This window comes from Lepidochelys kempii, chromosome 6 (assembly GCF_965140285.1).
Source record: "Lepidochelys kempii isolate rLepKem1 chromosome 6, rLepKem1.hap1, whole genome shotgun sequence".
NCBI lineage: Eukaryota > Metazoa > Chordata > Testudines > Cheloniidae > Lepidochelys > Lepidochelys kempii.
In genome coordinates this window covers 56,006,645-56,027,235 of record NC_136385.1, presented here as the reverse complement: position 1 = coordinate 56,027,235, position 20,591 = coordinate 56,006,645, and the positions used below count along the sequence as shown (strand labels likewise).

Sequence of the window (20,591 nt, the reverse complement as noted above, 5' to 3'; positions counted from 1 at the left end):
GTAAGTGATTAATACCTGGGGGAGCAAACAGCTGTGCATATCTCTCTATCAGTGTTATAGAAGGCAGACAGTTTATGAGTTTACCCTGTATAAGCTTTTAGACAGAGTAAAATGGGTTTATTTGGGGTTTGGATCCCATTGGGAGTTAGGTGTCTGGGTGCTAGAGACAGAAATAGCTGCTGAGTGGTTTTCAGTTAAAGTCTGCAGCTTTGGGGGCATGGTTCAGACCCTGGGTCTGTGTTGCCACAGAGTAGCGTGTCTGGCTCAACAAGACAGGGTTCTGGAGTCTCAAGCTGGCAGTGGAAAATGGGCTCAGAGGTAGTTTCAGCGCGACAGGTGACTGTCCCAATGGGGCCTCTGTGACCGAACCCATCACAATAGCTATATATTCCTTTATATATTTCTCTTCACTAACCTATTCAAAAAGGTCAACAAACAACATTGGAATAGAGTTCAGGATTCAATCCAGTATTGGTATGGTAACATGACATCATCTTCACTTTATCTCACCTAACTGTGGGCCAAATTTACCATTGCCCTAAATGGTAATTTACCATTGCAAAATGGGTGTAAAAAGTGGCTGCCTTCTGTTCTGCCCAGTAGTGTTTTGCACCCATTTCATTCTCATGCTGCACAGATTTAAAAGATAACACAAGGTGCAGGGCACCTGTAAACCCTTTGTATTTTCAGTGAAGTATCCAAAGACATTCCAGCTAATAAAGCTTATTTCTATGGATTGCCTTCCCCTTTAGCCTACTTTTATACATTCCTAGTAGGGCTCAATGCACAGAGTTTAGGATTAAAGCATTCATTTGGTCTAACTGGTGGGAAGAAGCTTTGCCTCTTAGGATGACTTTCAGCACTAATAGCTTTATTAATCCAAAGAAAAACTGATATAGATTTTTTTCTTATAAAACCCACACAAGTACTTTTAATGGCAAAGAAAAGAGATTGTAGGAAGCAACGATTATTTGTACCTCATCATGTATCAACAATGGCACTTTTCAAAGGTAGCATGAAGAGCTGACTGTCATCAGTCTGAGTCATGTACAGTGACATTTTACCTCATCTTCACTTCTTAATGTAAAATTGCCCATGTTTCCCTTCCCCCCTCCCACTTTGCTACCCCAAAATATAACCATTAAGGGAGTTGGGACACCTCGAACAAATTAGTGAGGTGTCTGGTGTAAATAGTCACGTTTCTTGGGGTGCATGGTCTTTTCCTGCCACTAAAATATAGGATTCTATATAAGTCTAAGGAGGAAAAAGATTAAACCAGACCAAGGAAAATTTAGACTGGCAACAAAATTCTTAATGGTGTGATCTGTTCCACTGCAGAATAGTCACCCAAGAGAAGTGATGGAAGCCACATTGCTCAAGTTATTTGATGCTGATTTTGTATCAGGGAATATAAGTATCAAGGACTATAACATAAGGAATATTCCTGCAGTGACGAAGAAGACAGACAAAAAGGGCCACATTTTCAAAAAGTGGCTTCTAAATTTGCATTTGCACAAGTTTTCATGACTGAGTTCTTGTACGTGTACAAACTGCATGTACCCTGCCTGTAAATTGGGTTGTCAGATTGATGAACCGGTTTACATGGGCACCTGAAGTTTATGTGAGCATTGCCATATTTCTGATATACACAAAAACTTAAGCGTGGAAACATTAGTACAAAAATGGAGGTTGTAGAGCCAAGATAAAACATTTTTGACAATGCAGCCCCACAGACTTCTTTAATCTCTAATTTCTGACTATTTCCTTTTGTATCATTGCCTTGCACACAATTTTCAAGGAAGTTTTAAGGTGTAAGCCTATTGTGAGTTTTTAAAATTCTAAACAGACTTATTTATACTGCATTGCATGATCCTCAAATCTCTCCCTTTAAAATAATAATAATAATTAATAATAAATAATACATGATTTATTTTTATAGACTCTCCTCATGTATTCTCACAATGTAAAACCCCAATGGTTTTCTTGCAGATTGCAACAGACTGACTTGTTTTTCTTAAACAGAAGCCATAATAGGATGAATTAATTAAACCAGTGTCTTAAGCCAACGATGATCACTTGCAAGAGAGAAATAAACTGTTTACGGTCATGTGGGAAGCAATCCATGAGTATGAGGTGTGGAAATAACACAAACTCACTCTGAGCCAGATATCCAGAGCTTTTGGTAACAGAAATGAAATTATTTTCTCTGACATTTATTTTATACTGACCATTAGTAGGTGATGAATCCAAGAAGTAGGTGGCTGTATGTGAGACAGAGCTATTTCTCTAACCCTAAAGACAGGGAGGCTATTGCTGAGATCAATAAATTCAAAGCTAGATTATTGTTTTGCTCAAAGATAAACAATTGCACATTTATGAGATATCCATTATATGTGTTTTTCCCCTCAGCACCACATCTTGTTCACTTGGGTGGCAACTGAAGTGTGCAGTAATATGCTGAATTAAGTGAAGGGCTAACTGAAGCAATTAACTCCATTCTCTCCAAGACAACAAAGGTACCATGCAGAATATAGAGTAGCTGTATTTTGACACTTCCTGCTATTTGAGTGAGAGCGAGAGAATCAAATGTGACCATACAGTGTTTATCCAGGATCCATTCCCCAATCTGTTTTTGCTTGTTTTCTACCAGCTTATTTGAAGCTGCATGTGGAGTAGTTGGGCTGCACATTGGGGAGCTCTACAGGAGCTAGGAAGGAATCAGTCCTCCCTGCCAGGCCATGGTGCCACATCACATCTTCTTCGGGGATGCAGTAGCCCTCGTGGCCACTGCACTCCCCTTCATACCATGAAGACTAGCTGGTGAACACTTCAAGACCCCTATGCACAGTGTACTGTAATACAGGGCCACTATCACCCCACAGACACACAAAGCAGAGCTTTGCATTGAGAGGGAAAGTCACATAACTATACAGAGTGCCCAAACCCTGCTCCTTTTCCAAAATAGAACTACACTGGCTTTCCATCTGTTAAGGAGGGGACAGGATTTATTCATACTTTCTCAGTGATTCTGAGAGCAAACATAGCTCAGGCATGACAGCAGTCCAGCCCATGGAATTGTACAAAGCAGTCCTCATTTGCAATATAGTAGTGCAGGCCCTGGGGACTGCAGGTCCCAGTATGTAATACTCAGCTCTAATCCAAGAGGAAGGTTGCTCAGCGTGGTATGCTGAGAGCTGGAGTCCTTAAAGGCCTCAGGGCCATACTGAAAGTAAGGATGCTTGCAATCTGTTTCATTGCATGCAAACAGGATGTGGCTCTCAAGCCCTGAGGCAAAATGACAGTGCAGCCTTTAGCAGCTTCCCTGATCTGATGCTTTGTGCTCACTCTTTGAATTTGTGGAAGGGCCCTTTGTGATTTTTCTTCAGCTAGCTCTGTGCTTTTCTAGCCAAATAAGAATAATTCAAAGATGAATTGGTTCAGACATTTCAGATTTAGAACCTAAGACTGAAGTGAAAGTATTATCAGGGGAAGCACACACACAATATGTTTGGGGACATTCAGAGCTCATGTTTTGGTAATTGAAACAATGGGACTCAAACTTTCTCAGCACTAAGAAAAGGAGGACTTGTGGCACCTTAGAGATTAACCAATTTATTTGAGCATGAGCTTTCGTGAGCTACAGCTCACTTCATCTGTGGCTGTCCAGATCTAGGATTTTGATTCAAGATCATTTCAAAAATTTTGTTACCATCTGATGACTCTTGGGTAGCTTAGGTTATTTTAACCTACTTCCCAGTCCACATCCCATAAACTATCACTATAGTTGCCACTAATTTAGCAACATTATAGAGGCCCCAGATTTGAATGGACTACAGAGAATGAACTCCTGAACTTCTCTTCTCACTCCTACAGGGTAGTCTTTAGAGTCAGGGATGATGGACTTTAGAATGAAAATCAGTGTGGAAGTGGGTAAGGAGAGTGAATGCCTGTGGAGACTGAAGAGGTCCATCCATGTCAAGGTTCAGGCAATTAGCAAAGCAGTGGAGGTAGGGAAGTTTGCATTGTCACTCTGCTTGCTACACTTGCTTTTGAACAGAGAACTTAAGTCTTAAGGCAGGTTTCAGAGTAGCAGCCATGTTAGTCTGTATTCGCGAAAAGAAAAGGAGTACTTGTGGCACCTTAGAAACTAACCAATTTATTTGAGCATAAGCTTTCGTGAGCTACAGCTCACTTCATCAGATGCATTCAGTGGAATGACTCATCGATTGCACTCAGTGGAATGCATCCACTGAATGCATCCGATGAAGTGAGCTGTAGCTCATGAAAGCTTATGCTCAAATAAATTGGTTAGTCTCTAAGGTGCTACAAGTGCTCCTTTTCTTTAAGTCTTAAGAGTTATCAATATAACACCTAACATCCATACTAATTAACTAAATTTACTTTGAAAAACAAAGATGTATGTATTATTTGGTTTAATTTTCTTGGGGTGGGGGGAGTAATGAATATGAAATGGAAAATCTGAGATTGATGTACTGTACTAATCAAGCTTTTCTATTCATTCCAAACATTTCCATTTACAGGGGAAAATAATGTGGGAAATAAAACGGAATTCAAAATTTAGGTGAATCTCTCCTTCCTATATTTCCTTCATTTTCATCTTTGCTTGCAATGACAAGTTCACCTCTAGCTGAGACCACAGTATTCTAACCCTGAGTACCAAAGACAAGGTGAGAAACTGTAACACAACAACAAAAACTTCCCATACCAACCTGGACCAGCATACTGCCAAAAGGTCAGGTATGATTCACAAAACTCTTCTCTGTGAAACAGTAGTATAAAGACAGGTTTAAGAGTAGTAGCCTTAGTCTGTATCCACAAAAAGAAAAGGAGTACTTGTGGCACCTTAGAGACTAACCAATTTATTTGAGCACAAGCTTTCTTGAGCTATAGCTCACTTCATTGGATGTATGCAGTAAAAGATACAGTGGGGAGATTCATATACATGAAACAATGGGTGTTACCATACACACTGTAACAAGAGTGATCAGCTAAGGTGAGCTATTACCAGCAGGAGAGCCGGGAGGGAGGAGGAAACCTTTTGTAGTGATAATCAAGGTGGGCCATTTCCAGTAGTTGACAAGATTGTGTGAGGAACAGTGTGTGTGTGTGTGGGGGGGGATAGTTTTACTTTGTTTAATGACACATCCACTCCCAGTCTTTATTCAAGCCGAAGTTAATTGTATCCAGTTTGCAAATTAATTCCAATTCAGCAGTCTCTCGTTGGAGTCTGTTTTTGAAGTTTTTTTGTTGAAGAATTGCCACTTTTAGGTCTGTAATTGAGTGACCAAAGAGATTGAAGTGTTCTCCGACTGGTTTTTGAATGTTATAATTCTTGACGTCCGATTTGTGTCCATTCATTCTTTTACAGAGACTGTCCAGTTTGGCCAATGTACATGGCAGAGGGGCATTGCTGGCACATGGTGGCATATATCACATTGGTACATGTGCAGGTGAATGAGCCTCTGATAGTGTGGCTGATGTGGTTAGGCCCTAAGATGGTATCCCCTGAATAGATATGTGGACACAGTTGGCAACGGGCTTTGTTGCAAGGATAGCTTCCTGGGTTAGTGTTTTTGCTGTGTGGTGTGTGGTTGCTGGTGAGTATTTGCTTCAGGTTGGAAGGCTGTCTGTAAGCAAGGACTGGCCTGTCTCCCAAGTTCTGTGAGAGTGATGGGTCATCCTTCAGGATAGGTTGTAGATCCTTGATGATGTGTTGGAGAGGTTTTAGTTGAGGGCTGAAGGTGATAGCTAGTGGCTTTCTGTTATTTTCTTTGTTGGGCCTGTCCTGTAGTAGGTGTCTTCTGGGTCCTCTTCTTGCTCTGTCAATCTGTTTCTTCACTTCAGCAGGTGGGTATTGTAGTTGTAAGAATGCTTGATAGAGATCTTATAGGTGTTTGTCTCTGTCTGAGGGGTTGGAGCAAATGCAGTTGTATCGTAGAGCTTGGCTGTAGACAATGGATCACGTGGTGTGGTCTGGATGAAAGCTGGAGGCATGTAGGTAAGCATAGTGGTCAGTAGGTTTCCGGTATAGGGTGGTGTTTATGTGACCATTGCTTATTAGCACCGTAGTGTCCAGGAAGTGGATCTCTTGTGTGGACTGATCCAGGCTGAGGTTGATGGTGGGATGGAAATTGTTGAAATCATGGTGGAATTCTTTAAGGGCTTCTTTTCCATGGGTCCAGATGATGAAGATGTCATCAATGTAGCACAAGTAGAGTGGGGGCATTAGGGGACAAGAGCTGAGGAAGCGTTGTTCTAAGTCAGCCATAAAAATGTTGGCATACTGTGGGGCCATGCGGGTACCCATAGCAGTGCTGCTGATTTGAAGGTATACATTGTCCCCAAATGTGAAATAGTTATGGGTGAGGACAAAGTCACAAAGTTCAGCCACCAGGTTTGCCGTGATATTATCGGGGATACTGTTCCTGATGGCTTGTAGTCCATCTTTGTGTGGAATGTTGGTATAAAGGGCGTCTACATCCATAGTGGCTAGGATGGTGTTTTCAGGAAGATCATCAATGGACTGTAGTTTTCTCAGGAACTCAGTGGTGTCTCTTACAGACCTAAAAGTGGCAATTCTTCAACAAAAACACTTCAAAAACAGACTCCAATGAGAGACTGCTGAATTAGAATTAATTTGCAAACTGGATACAATTAATTAGGCTTGAATAAAGACTGGGAGTGGATGTGTCATTACACAACGTAAAACTATTTCCCTATGTTTATTCCCCTGCACTGTTCCTCACATGTTCTTGTCAACTGCTGGAAATGGCCCACCTCGATTATCACTACAAAAGGTCCCTCCCACCCCCGCTCTCCTGCTGGTAATAGCTCACCTTACCTGATCACTCTCGTTACAGTGTGTATAGTAACACCCATTGTTTCATGTTCTCTGTGTATATAAATCTCCCCACTGTATTTTCCACTGCATGCATCCGATGAAGTGAGCTGTAGCTCATGAAGGCTTATGCTCAAATAAATTTGTTAGTCTCTGAGGTGCCACAAGTACTCCTTTTTTTTTAGTAGTATAAAGATGACTCCTGCTAGCATTTCTACCATATCTACCATTATGTAATGAAGAATGTTTGCTACATTAGGAATCTGTTGAAACAGAGTCTCTCTCTCTCTCTCTCTCTCTCTCCTTCCCCCCACATTTTGCAAGATTGTATCCAAATAGTCTAGTTGATGAGCTAGATTTGTTTATAACAAGTCAGTTTCTGATCTTGCTAGATTTTATAAGTCAAGGAGTGTGGAATCTATTCTATTTGGGGACGGAAATCTTCAAGGCAGTGAAATACCAGGTCCTGAGTCAGTTTTGATCCAATATTCATTGTATTGGGGCTTGTCATGCTGTTGACTATTGTGTTTTAGGGAGGTTCAAAAGCTTAGGTCAAGAACTAACTGAACCTCTGTGCACTTTTTGCAAGAGTTGGAGTTTTAACCCATGTGTTCTAGCCAAATTCCAATGTGGATAATTACATTTTGCCTGTCTAACTCCTTCCTTCCCTGCCCCCCAAATTTTCAGGTGTACAAAGAGTTTATTTTTATTTTTTTTCCTTTTTATCCTTAACTGTTGTGTAGTTTTGTTTATAATAATAAACAGCTGCCACATTCTAGTTCAGAGGTGGCTGTGTTGCAGTGGTAGGAAATGGGATTCCCACCTGTAATTTGTAAAGCAATTCGGAGTCCTTAGGACTATTAGTGTAAGTTGTTCTCATGAATCTTCCTCTGCACAACCAGGTCTGAAGGGGGCTGGGGTTGATTTAAAACTTGTGCGGGGGAGTTAAGTTCACTATATATGTTTTCCTTTAATTCTTTTGTTTTGGTTTGGTTTTAAGATTTCATGTGACAATTAAGTACAGTTCCATTGAGGTGGGCTTTTTTTGAGAGAGAGAGAGCTGAAAGCAAAGCACCCTAACACTGTTAATAAACAGTTCAGCATAAATCATGCACAATCCAGTGGACATGAGTAAAAATAGCACTTTACATTCTCACAGCTGCTCTTCCATTGGCTTGTGGCCATGCCTTATACATTTGAAAAGCACAGGGTAGATGTAAACAAAAGTGTACACTGCTATATTATCCATCAGTGTCTTTTGCACTGAAGCCTATACAGAGAGAGCTCCTTGATGAGATAGCGTAAAATAACAGGTCCTTTAGGAGGCTTTTACAATCCACAGTTGTTCTTGCAAATGGGTGATAAAGAAGAAAAAAATCCAGTTCCCCTTTACTCTGCTTTTCTCATGAGTTGGGTTCCATTTCATCTGTCCTTAGTATTATGGTAGTGCTTGCAGACAGCTTTGGAAAGAGAGTATCAATGTTCTGAGACATCGCTGTATTGCTTGTCTGATTATTGGCACAAGATTCACAGTTGTTGGTAAATACCTGGATTTATGTGCTGATCCCTAATAGGGCTTCCATGTCCTTTGATTATTTCCTTTCTATGTCCTTTTGTAATTTCCTCATATCTCATACAGAACCTTTTCAGTTTTACTAGTGATGTCTCAAACTTAATTTCTCTGAGTTAATATTTATCACCAAAATTCCAGAGGACAAATTTCATTCTGCCTTTAAAAATTCAGAGGTCTGTAAATACACATATGCATGTGCATAAACAAGAAATAGTTGCAAATGTAAGTACCCACAGCATAATATAAAGGGTCAAATCCTGCTTACCTTACTCTTGCAATTCCACTGAAATCCCTCTGTGGAGAAAGAGGTGGTTAGGGACTATTTAGAAAAGCTGGACGTGCACAAGTCCATTGGGCCGGACGAGTTGCATCCGAGAGTGCTAAAGGAATTGGCAGCTGTGATTACAGAGTCATTGGCCATTATCTTTGAAAACTCGTGGCGAACCGGGGAAGTCCCGGATGACTGGAAAAAGGCTAACGTAGTGCCAATCTTTGAAAAAGGGAAGAAGGAGGATCCTGGGAACTACAGGCCAGTCAGCCTCACCTCAGTCCCCGGAAAAATCATGGAGCAGGTCCTCAAAGAATCAATCCTGAAGCACTTACATGAGAGGAAAGTGATCAGGAACAGTCAGCATGGATTCACCAAGGGAAGGTCATGCCTGACTAATCTAATCGCCTTCTATAATGAGATTACTGGTTCTGTGGATGAAGGGAAAGCAGTGGATGTATTGTTTCTTGACTTTAGCAAAGCTTTTGACACGGTCGCCCACAGTATTCTTGTCAGCAAGTTAAAGAAGTATGGGCTGGATGAATGCACTATAAGGTGGGTAGAAAGTTGGCTAGATTGTCGGGCTCAGCTTGTAGTGATCAATGGCTCCATGTCTAGTTGGCAGCCGGTGTCAAGTGGAGTGCTCCAGGGGTCGGTCCTGGGGCCGGTTTTGTTCAATATCTTCATAAATGATATGGAGGATGGTGTGGATTGCACTCTCAGCAAATTTGCGGATGATACTAAACTAGGAGGAGTGGTAGATACGCTGGAGGGCAGGGATAGGATACAGAGGGACCTAGACAAATTGGAGGATTGGGCCAAAAGAAATCTGATGAGGTTCAATAAGGATAAGTGCAGGGTCCTGCACTTAGGACGGAAGAACCCAATGCACAGCTACAGACTAGGGACCGAATGGCTAGGCAGCAGTTCTGCGGAAAAGGACCTAGGGGTGACAGTGGACGAGAAGCTGGATATGAGTCAGCAGTGTGCCCTTGTTGCCAAGAAGGCCAATGGCATTTTGGGATGTATAAGTAGGGGCATAACGAGCAGATCGAGGGACGTATCGTTCCCCTCTATTCGACATTGGTGAGGCCTCATCTGGAGTACTGTGTCCAGTTTTGGGTCCCACACTACAAGAAGGATGTGGATAAATTGGAGAGAGACCAGCGAAGGGCAACAAAAATGATTAGGGGTCTGGAACACATGACTTATGAGGAGAGGCTGAGGGAACTGGGATTGTTTAGTCTGCAGAAGAGAAGAATGAGGGGGGATTTGATAGCTGCTTTCAACTACCTGAGAGGTGGTTCCAGAGAGGATGGTTCTAGACTATTCTCAGTGGTAGAAGAGGACAGGACAAGGAGTAATGGTCTCAAGTTGCAGTGGGGGAGGTTTAGGTTGGATATTAGGAAAAACTTTTTCACTAAGAGGGTGGTGAAACACTGGAATGCATTACCTAGGGAGGTGGTAGAATCTCCTTCCTTAGAAGTTTTTAAGGTAAGGCTTGACAAAGCCCTGGCTGGGATGATTTAATTGGGGATTGGTCCTGCTTTGAGCAGGGGGTTGGACTAGATGACCTTCTGGGGTCCCTTCCAACCCTGATATTCTATTATTCTAAGTCCCTGGATCTACTTATAGGAGTAAGGGCAAGCAGAATTTGCTCAGTAATATTAAAGAAGAGAACTGAGAATCATACTTTGATACCTCTGCCCTTCCACTGCAACTAATCTACACTGTACTAAACCAGATCCAAGGATCTGGTTTATTTTTTCTAGTACTAACTGGAAGAAAAATATTTTAATATCAGCAGTAACTATATATTCCCTAATATATCAGTATTCTAATGTTACCTTTGTCTTTGTGTATCTTGCAATTTCTGCCTTTTTATTTGGATTGAATCTTGAATTTTCCTCTAATGACAAGAAACTAACCTTCTTTCTTAACTACCAATATATGAAAGAAACTTTTAAGATATCTGCATCAAGAAAGAGAAAATGCTGCAGTACTTATTTCAGAAACCTTCTTCTTTTGACCCTGACTACTTCTAATTTGGAAACCTTTCTTCTTGAGACACACTTAAATGTCAGCCAGAAAAAAAACCTATCTACATAAACCATAAATAAGAGCATACATTTAGAGGACAGTTTCATCCAGAAGGATCCAAAAGCAGTGTTGTATTTTGAAATGCAGCCACCTCTCAGGTGGAAAAGCAGTAGCCATTTTGTGCTAGTCATGCTGCACAACATACTGTATTTTAAGGTTGAGAGGAACTTCTGCAGTTGAAAATGTGGCCATAACACCAGAAAACCATCTGTACCTGCATGATTTCAGTAAGGCTCATAGATAATGTTCAGATACCTTACAACACCTGGCTAATAATTTTACAGATATTATCACTGCTGTCAGTCACTCTTGTGTTAACAAGATGTTATTGGAATGAAGAATTTATGTTGTTCATTTCTAATCCCTGTCTGAGTCACCTCTGCCATATTTTCTGTCTAGATGAATGGGTGATAGAGCATTTCCCTCATAAAACACCCCTACTATATGGATTAGCACAGTTAATGCTGCTTTTCCCTGAAAAAAATGCGCCAGACTCCTAGAGTACACAACTTCAATCCCCTCCTTACAATGGTAAATCCAGCACCAAGGACAGCAAGGAACAGCTGCCACAATGCTGAGCATCCCTGGAACATCACTGACTGTCTCACAGCTCACCCACTTCATGCTGTTTTGCCCCTCGCAGAGGTTAAGAAGAATGACTAAATCAGATACTACAGCAGGAGCACCACATACTGGGATATCATCCCTCTCAGGTTACTTTTATTTAAGCTGCTAGTCAACAATGCAGCTGCCTTCTGCTGTCATGTGACACATGGCATGGCCAGTCTACACTCAGATTGAAGCAGGTTTAATTAAACGTTGACATTCCAACAGTCTCTGTGTAGGATTAACTGTTATTTTGGTTTTCCCTGTGCCATTAGCAGCATATGTAATGAGTTACAGTGAGATGTGGAAATAGTCCTGCTTATGTGATAAAACATTCTATTATTCACCCACAGCTTCAACAAACAGAGAATTTCTCTATTCTTCCCATTGGGCCCATGGCGTCTTTCCTATAGGCACAAACATACAGTGAACACTGTCTCACAGTCATGGAAGTTACGTTCAGCTCCAGCTGAAAGATGAGAAATGGCCTAACAATGATTATTTATTGACTCTATCTATAAAAACAAGTGTTTAGAAGTACATAACAAGGAAGTATTTTCCTTCCCATAACGTGCCCATTCCCACTCTCATTCAAAGGGTAACAATGTTGAATGTTATGAAGAATTATATACAGAATAGAATATTAAGGGCACATTCAAGTAATTTGATGTGTTTGTTTCCAGGGTGTTAGTTTTTCAAGAGTGCCTTAAAATTTCCGAATAAAGTTCATCCTGTACCTCTTTGCCAGCTGCAACACTGCCTCTAATTGTGCTCTTGTCACCACTCACAAGCTAAGTAGGGTCAGGTGTGGTTAGTACTTAAATGAGACACTGCCTAGGAAAACTAAAGGTGATGGAATAGTAAAGGGTTCTCTTTCTTCTCCTGAGGGAATTCTGCACCAAAAAATAAAAATTCTGAACACAATATTTTAAAAATCTGCAAAATTCTGCAATTTTTATTTGTTAATAAATAAATGTGGAGGCGCCAACATGACAGTGGGGAGCACAGACCACTGGCTGCATGCAGGTGGGAGATCACCCTGCAGCCCCCAGTCCTGGGACATGGACTCAGCACTGAGGCTGCACCCAACTCTGACACAACGCCAGGGCCTGTCCTGTCCCAGAAACAGCCTGGGGCTCTGCCCCTCCATATCAGGTGCACCAGATGTGGGCAGGCAGGATCAGTTCAGCAGGATCAAAGTGTTGAGGGGCTTAGTGTGGGGATATCCAGATGTGGGTTGAGAGGGTTCTGTGTGGGACAGTCTGGGTACAGGCAGTTCAGTGGGGGGCCATGTGTGTCGGGGGGATCAGGATGCAGAGGGGTTCAGTGAGGGATTCTGGATGTAGGGGCAATTGGCCTCTACAGGAGGGTCCAGCTGAAAGTGGTTGGGGTCAGCAAGGGGTTCTGGCTGTGGGGGGATGGGGCTCGGCAGGGGGGTCAGGGTGAGGGGAAGTCCAGATGCACAGGGTTTGGGCAGATGATGGGAGCAGCATCCCATAGAGTGACCCCTCCCCCTGTGGCTGAAGGACTAGCAACTGAGCCCAGTGCATGATAGGAGCCACTGACTAAGGCTTCCCCATCCCGACTTCCTATCTCCCACACTGATTTACCACTCTGCTGGCTGCTCCAGACACCTGAAACAATACACCCCACATTGCTGGGCAGGGGTGCGTGCCCATTCTTGCAGCTTCCCTTCACTTCCCCGTCAGAAAGTCATTTTTCTGCAGGGAAGCAAATAATTCTGCAAGGATAATGAATTTTGTGTGTGAGTAGTGGTGCAGAATTCCCCCAGGAATATCTTTCCTGTGAGTCAGTGTAGACCCAGAGTCCTAACATGTTGAGAGGGGAGCATGTTGTGCTGCTTGGAATGTTATATTCCAGATTAAAGATGGTTGGGAATTTACTGACAAAATGATCTTTCGTTCGGAAAATGCTGATTTGCCAAAACTAGACCATTTCATAGAAACATTTTTGTTGTGACTAACTTCTGCCAAAATACAGGCAGGGTTCCAATGAAACAATGCCTCCTTGGGCTTACCTTGGAAACCTGCCTGACTTCATGCCAGCTTACTTGGTGGGCTGCTGAGAAACCCAGGCTTGCAGGGTCTACAGTTCAAGGGCAGCCTATGTCATGTGAACTGCTTCAGAGTTGGGGATCCTAGAGCTTCCAGACTCTCTGATCTGGAGCTTGGAGCCTGGGAGCCCTGAAAGCCTTAGTTCTTGATCAAGGTTTTCAGGACTTCTGGAGTCCCTGCTCTGTGATGGGTGACTTTCTGGGGAGTCAGGGCCATCTAGGATATCCACTGGAGTTGGGGGAGTCCCTGGGAGTTGGGCAGCATGAGGGATCCTCAGGATTTGGGGCAAATGGCTACTCAGTTTCATTCTGGAAAAAAATAAGGAAAATATTTTGACTTTTCAAAATGAAAAAAAAATGGGATTTCCATAAGAAATATTAACATTTCAAGTTTTTGTTCTTTTTCAAAATGTCAGAATTTCCCACAGAATGGACATTCTGAGTTTTCGCCATCCATGTGGTCATTAAAGTTTCCAGAGCACCTTTTTCTTTTTCAAGAGTTACTTAGCAGGTGATCTGGCCAAATTCTAGTTTTTATAATTATGTTTTGCAAAATTTCCATGCACGTAGACCTGCAGACAACATTCTTTGCTTCCTGTACAAAAGTGCTGCATGTTGTCAGCCGTTAAGCACAAGTTGTGTTCCTCCACCACTGCTGGATATGTTTGTTGTTGGCAAAGTGATTCCTACTTAATGATTTTGGATGTATTGTAATGAAAAGTACTATATGAATACAACTTCTTGTGGTTTTTTATTGTTATAATATTTTTTAAAACATATAGATTCTTTCATATTATAATGCCAATAACAAATGAATGAGTGATCTAAGGGAATAATGGTCATTAGTTTATATCACCCAGTCATTATTCCCCAAAGAAATAATCTGCACTCCATCATTGTTGCTTATATGTTGCTCTAATAGGGATAATTACAGTGGGATTTAATGTAATTTCCATTGAAGCTGGTTATCCATAGTATTTTCAAAGAATCAGTTTAGGGTGGCTGAAGTGTAGATGTGACTAGAAAACTTTGGCACCTGCTTTCACTGCTAGAGAGAAGAAACCTTCACTGAGAGCAGGTTGAACTAACTTTACAATAGTGCCTCCCTGACCTGCTAATTGTATTTTAGAATCATTTCCTCATGCTGACTTTTATTTCCCCCCTTCTTAACTTCATATCAGAAGATTAGAAATACATAGTAGATACCCTAGTCATGAACTGAAGCTATTTATGGGAAAGGAAAGGATGAAAAAGCAGGAAAGGTAAAGCAGATGCTACCAACGGTCACCCTGTGAAAACAACAGTCTCTGACGCTGTATGGTCTAGAACAGTGGTTCTCAAACTTTTGTACTGGTGACCCCTTTCACATAGCAAGCCTCTGTGTGCGACCCTCCCCCCTTATAAATTAAAAACACTTTTTTTACATATTTAACACCATTATAAATGCTGGAGGCAAAGCAGGGTTTGGGGTGGAGACTGACAGCTTGCGACTCCCCACCCCATATAATAACTTCATGACCCCCTGAGGGGTCCCGACCCCCAGTTTGAGAACCCCTGGTCTAGAAGCTAGGCCAAATATTTAATTGCATTCATGTTTGGCCTAGCAGTTAAAGCAGTGACCTCGGTGGGTTCAGGAATGAACTTTTGGGTTATGTTGGAAATTTTGAAAATGAGATACTAGGCAAATCAACTATTGTCACTGAACCTCAGTTTGTGCATGTACAAAATGAGTACAGCAAGTGGAAAATGGGGGATGACATATTTGAGAAAATTGCTTTCCCTGTTTTTCATCAAAAATTCAAAATTTCAACAAAAATGTGTTGACATTTTGTATTTTGTCAACCAGCTGTCAAAATGAACTTAATATTTTGCCAGTCTGAACACTCAGGAGACATGCCATTCAGGTATAGATTAAGTGTACATCTCAAAACATTTCTCCCAAATATTTTTTCTCTTGAATTGAGAGAGGCTAAATGAGTTTATCCTTTTGCATTCACTTATTTATAATATCCTAGCAAATGAATTGTAATAGAAACAGCAGATAGAAGACTGATAAGAGAGAATGTTCTTACAAAATACATTTCAAAATTGTGTGAGTTTTTATTTATTACTTTTGTCATACCAGAAACCTGAGTTTTCTGGTTCAAAAAAATCATAAGCTGCCACAACCAGACTAAATTCATCTAATAGAATTAACCACTATGAATGATTCATTTAGCTCCGTCTCCGCATGAGTTTTGAGGCACTCTTGAAAGGGAAGGGGACAAATGGGTGTTGGAAGTTTGTATGGCTGTTGTGTGTCCTCTGCCCATTCTTGGGTGAAGAGTGATGGGCAGTCTCCAAAATTCTAAATCCAGCACCTTTCACCAATACTAAAATTGTGTATTTTTTTAAAGTAGAGATATTAAAACTCTTTGTGCAGTCCTGATTGTGTTGATAATCCATTCCAAATTGGCAAGGGATTGTGAACATATAGTTTTTAATATTTCAGGCTGCATTTCTCAATAGTTAATTAATTGTGAACTTAGAGCTTGAAATGTTGCACTGATGATTGGGCAATTTTAAAGATGAAACTTGTGCAACAAAACCTGGGAATTCTTGTTCCAGCACTTGGAAAGTCCTCCTGATCAACGACCTCTTTATTTCTGACTTCCTTCTCCCTGAGGATACCTGGTTCTCCTCATTGGACTTGTCAGCTGTTATTGCCATCTCATTTAGTAACCTCTCCTCTCACTTCCGGCTCCTATGGCCTCAGTGGCAGCTTTGGATTTCTCCTCTTCCCCTCTGACTGTTTTCAGACCCTTCCCTTTCCCCCCTCTTCATTTCAGTCTTCACTTTTCCTCTCCCTCCAACTAGCTACTACCTCTTTTCTATTTTTTTAAAAATTCTGACTGTGATGGCTGGCTCTCTTTATGTCTCTCATCCTAATCCTATATATGCATCCTGAGAGATTTAAATTTCCATATTCATGTCTTTGATTTTTCCCTCTGAGGTCCCCTCTCATTAACCTCCTCACCAGACATGCCAAACCCATGGAAAAAACACAGAAATTGAGCTTGTTTTTGGCTTAATTGGCTTGTGAGTTGCTTGTTTTTGGCTTGTAGCTTGTTGCTTCTTTTTTTTTTTTTGATTGGCTCCCAGAAATCAGGGGCGGGGAAGGGAAAAGCAGGGGCAAGGGAGGGAGAGAATCCGGGGTGCACAGTGGGCCCACCACAGTCCCAGACTGCATGCCGGGGGAATCTAGTCACATAGAGTGTTTGGAGTTCTTAGGGATGGGCTTGTTTTGGCCTTGTTTTGAAATAGGATTAGCTTGATTTTTGGCTTCTTGTGAAAGTTGGGGTGCTTATTTACCACGTGAAAGTTGTCAACTGTTTTCCTCACTCAGTCTCCAGCTTTGGGCTGATTCCCTTACTAACTGTCGTGGTCACTCTCTTAAAGTGCTAGTTGTTCAGTTTCTATTAATTCTATAAATTCTAGACCTGGTAGAATAGTAGTCAGTGAATTCTAAACTTGTTGAATTGTGACCCTTTTTCAATTCATGAAGCCTTCGCAGGCCAATCTTGATTAATAATTTATGTATTTATTTCAGTGGCTGTTAGTACCCTGACTCATATTACCAGATGCTTTACACAAACACAACAGTGAATCCAGGGCCTGGAGGCTGACAGAAGCATTTCCAACCAAGAGGCCTGCCTTCACTTTCAAGGCTTCTCATTGTTTGTGTGCTCTGCACTGTGCTTTATGACAGTTGCTCTGAGTAACCCTCACACAATGAATAATAATGTGTCATAGCTGCATCTCATCAGACTTTCACTCTCACTCCTACTTCTGTGTCTAACAGACTCCTCTACTCCCACACTGTTGTGAGACAAAGGGCCAACATATATTTACATTCAACCAAAACATGGAATCCCTGTCCCATATCACTTACAATCCACAGGCCTCATCCCATGAGTTACAAGGTAACTATCCTATAACAGTGGAAATTGAGGGTGCTCAGCAGTGCTTTTCAGAATCAGGACCCCAAAGGTATGGGTGGGTACAGTACAGAACAAACAATCCAGAACAAGCAGAGTGGTTGTGAGTTCATTGCACTTAGGATGCATAATGAAACAGGTGTTTAAAGATTTTATTAAAATGGAGAGGGAGAGTGCTTAAAATCTTATGTTTTCTCCATCCCAAAATAGCTGCATGTGCTTCCAAGTAAATTTGAATCTTCTAGTGCATTGTCAAAGGCACAATCCCGCTGCACATTCCTCCCATACTGAATTATTTTGCTGACCAGAAAGTTTAACTACTGAAGAATAATCCCTCTGTGCACAGCCTCCCAGCTCATACTGCATGCTGATAACAGGCTAATTATCTTCTGCTCAAAGGAAATAAGCTTAACACCTTCAAATGACAAGAAAGAAGCTGGGGCAGGGGGAGAGGAAAGAACCACCATTGTCCTGATATCATTAAGATGACTTGAAAGATACTGATTATCTTTCAGAAACCCCAGGGTAGGCTTGGGAAAGCCCCAAAAGCTTAAGCACTCAGCATATATTCTACTTTCTGTGGATATATTAACAAAACAAAATCATTCTTGTTTGAGGGTGTCTCCAAGATTCACCTACGTAAAGTCAAAGAGAATTAAGTGCCTAATTCAGTTAGGCACTTTTGTAAATCTGAGTGCTGATCTGCACATGTAGGCACCTGCATACCTTTATAGATCTGGTCCAAAGGCTTAATTTACAGAATAAAGTTAACGGAGGTAATAGGTGAGTTTCATATCTGATATATCTCAGATTTGAAAGAAACAAATCTTTGGACTTTATTAGCCAAAAAAGAAACCCCATTTAAAATGTTGCTCAGTATAGCCTTGAATTTCAAAAGGGCCACCTGTTTCATAAAATTATGTGCATATATGTTTGTAGGATCTATATATGTCTAGGGATTGGAAGAGAAGATTGCAGTGATAGGTTCAAGGCCTGGCCCACAACTACGGTGGCTCTAGTCTTTTCATTATTGCTCAAATATTTTTTTTAAAGATCTGTGTTCGGTGATTATGGCAAGTCAAAAATTGCTTAAGGGAATGGATTTTTTTTTTTTTAAAGAATACCAGATGTTTGGAATGTTCTTTTATAAAAATAGATCTCCACATGCAATTGTATTGCTCCTAACATATCTTGTAAATAAAGGTTACATAAAATGATGCAAATGTTTAAGGCAAGCATTCCGGAGATAGTCGTGCACATATACACAATACATATATACAAACAAATAAATAATACACAATAAAGAAAGAACCAAACCAAATCTTGGCTTTAAAGCTGTGCAGGGAACTGGAATCTCCGTTCACCAGAAATACTGCAATTTCTAAATTTGTTTTCATTCCAAATTGGAAATAAATTTGGAGAGAGCATGATTTCAAAATGAAAATCAAAACATTCTGTTCTGAAATTGTTGAAATGGGATGTTTCAATCTTACCGAAATGGTTTTCTTCATTTTTTTTTAAACAAAGATTCATTAAAGTTCACATGTTCCTCTAGAACAACGGTGGGAAACCTGCAGCCCGTTGTCCGCACTCGGCCCATCAGGGTAATCCGCTGCCGGGCTGCGAGACAGTTTGTTTACATTGACCGTCCTCAGGCACTGTCACCCACGTGCCGGTCACCGCGTGCTGGCCACCACTTCCCACAGCTCCCATTGGCCGGGAATGGCGAACTGCAGCCACTGGGAGCTACAGGTGACCGTGCCTGCAGACAGTCGATGTAAACAAACTATCTTGCGGCCCATCAGCAGATTACCTTGATAGGCCGAATGTTGCCAACAACTGCTCTAGAAAGTTTTGATTTTAATGAAATTGCATTTTCCCGTAAAAAGATATTCTGATGGAGATTTTTCAACCAGTTCTACATCCTAGGCTTTGGGAAAGGTCACACTGGATCTTATCTTTGAGTGTAGCTATTATCTCTACAATGAGTTGAAGAGAAGATTGGATTCAAATTCACCTGAAATTTTGGAAAGTTCTGACCTGGAATGAGACATGAACATTGCAGTCCAGAGTTATTTCTATTGTGCAGACTCATGGAAAGAGGAGACCTATTCCAATCTGCAACACTTCCTGTTTGCAATACCATACACCTCTTGAAGCAGTATAGAACTTCTGATAGAGTTTATATATATATTTGTATAGCTCCTGCTTCTTGGCCAAATGCTAGCGATGATATAAGTTCCTCTAGAATTCTCAGAAAAGGTTTTCAAAAGTGATGAGTGGTTTTGGATGCCAACTTAAGACTTTAAATGGGCCTTATTTTCAGAAAGTGCAGAGTTTCTGGAAATCAGGCCCCTTTAAAATGTCTCAAATTGGCCCCCTAAAATTGGAGGCACCCAAAATCACTAGTCACTTTTGAAAATTTTGGCCAAGGTGTTTAGTTTCCTGAGAAGCAAAAGATTGCTTCCTCTTACAGTAGCATTCCTATCTACTGTCAAAAGACTGTCAGTGTTGTAATGTATGGTATTTGCCAATGCATTCTAATCTACTACATGCATTTTGGCCAAGGTGTTTAGTTTCCTGAGAAGCAAAAGATTGCTTCCCCTTACAGTAGCATTCCTATCTACTGTCAAAAGACTGTCAGTGTTGTAATGTATGGTATTTGCCAATGCATTCTAATCTACTACATGGCAGCTAAGTTTATCAGCATTGTAAAAGGAATTCCACACTACTGAAGCAATGAAGTGGAAGCCATATGTAATAGTGAGGAAACTCAATTCCAGCATAAACTAGTGGAGAAGGAAGAGGATTATTACAGAAAATGACAAAGAAAAAACAATTCCTGCAGGTAGTGAGAGATGCCCAAATTCCTACTTATATGGACCAAGCCCAGACTTTCTCATATCATAGACTGCACTTTCCTGCATTGTTGTGTAACCAACATGTGCAAACTTGTAATATCTGTGTGTCTTTCCTTGCAGGTGTTGATGCCCTCTTCATCACCAGAAATCATCCTCTTACAAAGCAGCTCTTCCCTAGATCTTGAAGATCAGATCAGATTTGTTAAGGTAGGACTGTATGTTATGTTGCACCAGGCAAAGTGAGAAGGAAAGATGGAGACAGGGAGGAAAGAA

General features: G+C 41.2%; 1 protein-coding gene across 12 annotated transcripts in view; it reads left to right on the top strand.

Annotated features, from left to right (window-relative positions):
- The window catches only part of LRRC4C (leucine rich repeat containing 4C), an 850,059-nt gene that overhangs the window by 668,549 nt on the left and 160,919 nt on the right, over positions 1 to 20,591 (top strand). For 10 of the 12 annotated variants that reach the window (XM_073348033.2, XM_073348026.2, XM_073348031.2 and 7 more), the window contains one exon: positions 20,439 to 20,525. The exons of 1 other annotated variant lie outside the window; for it this stretch is intronic. The gene's annotated coding sequence lies outside the window, so the exon portion shown is untranslated. Of the gene's footprint in view, positions 1 to 2,409; positions 2,509 to 20,438; positions 20,526 to 20,591 lie in introns of those variants that run through there. One more of the 12 variants, XR_013635945.1, reaches the window with a different exon arrangement.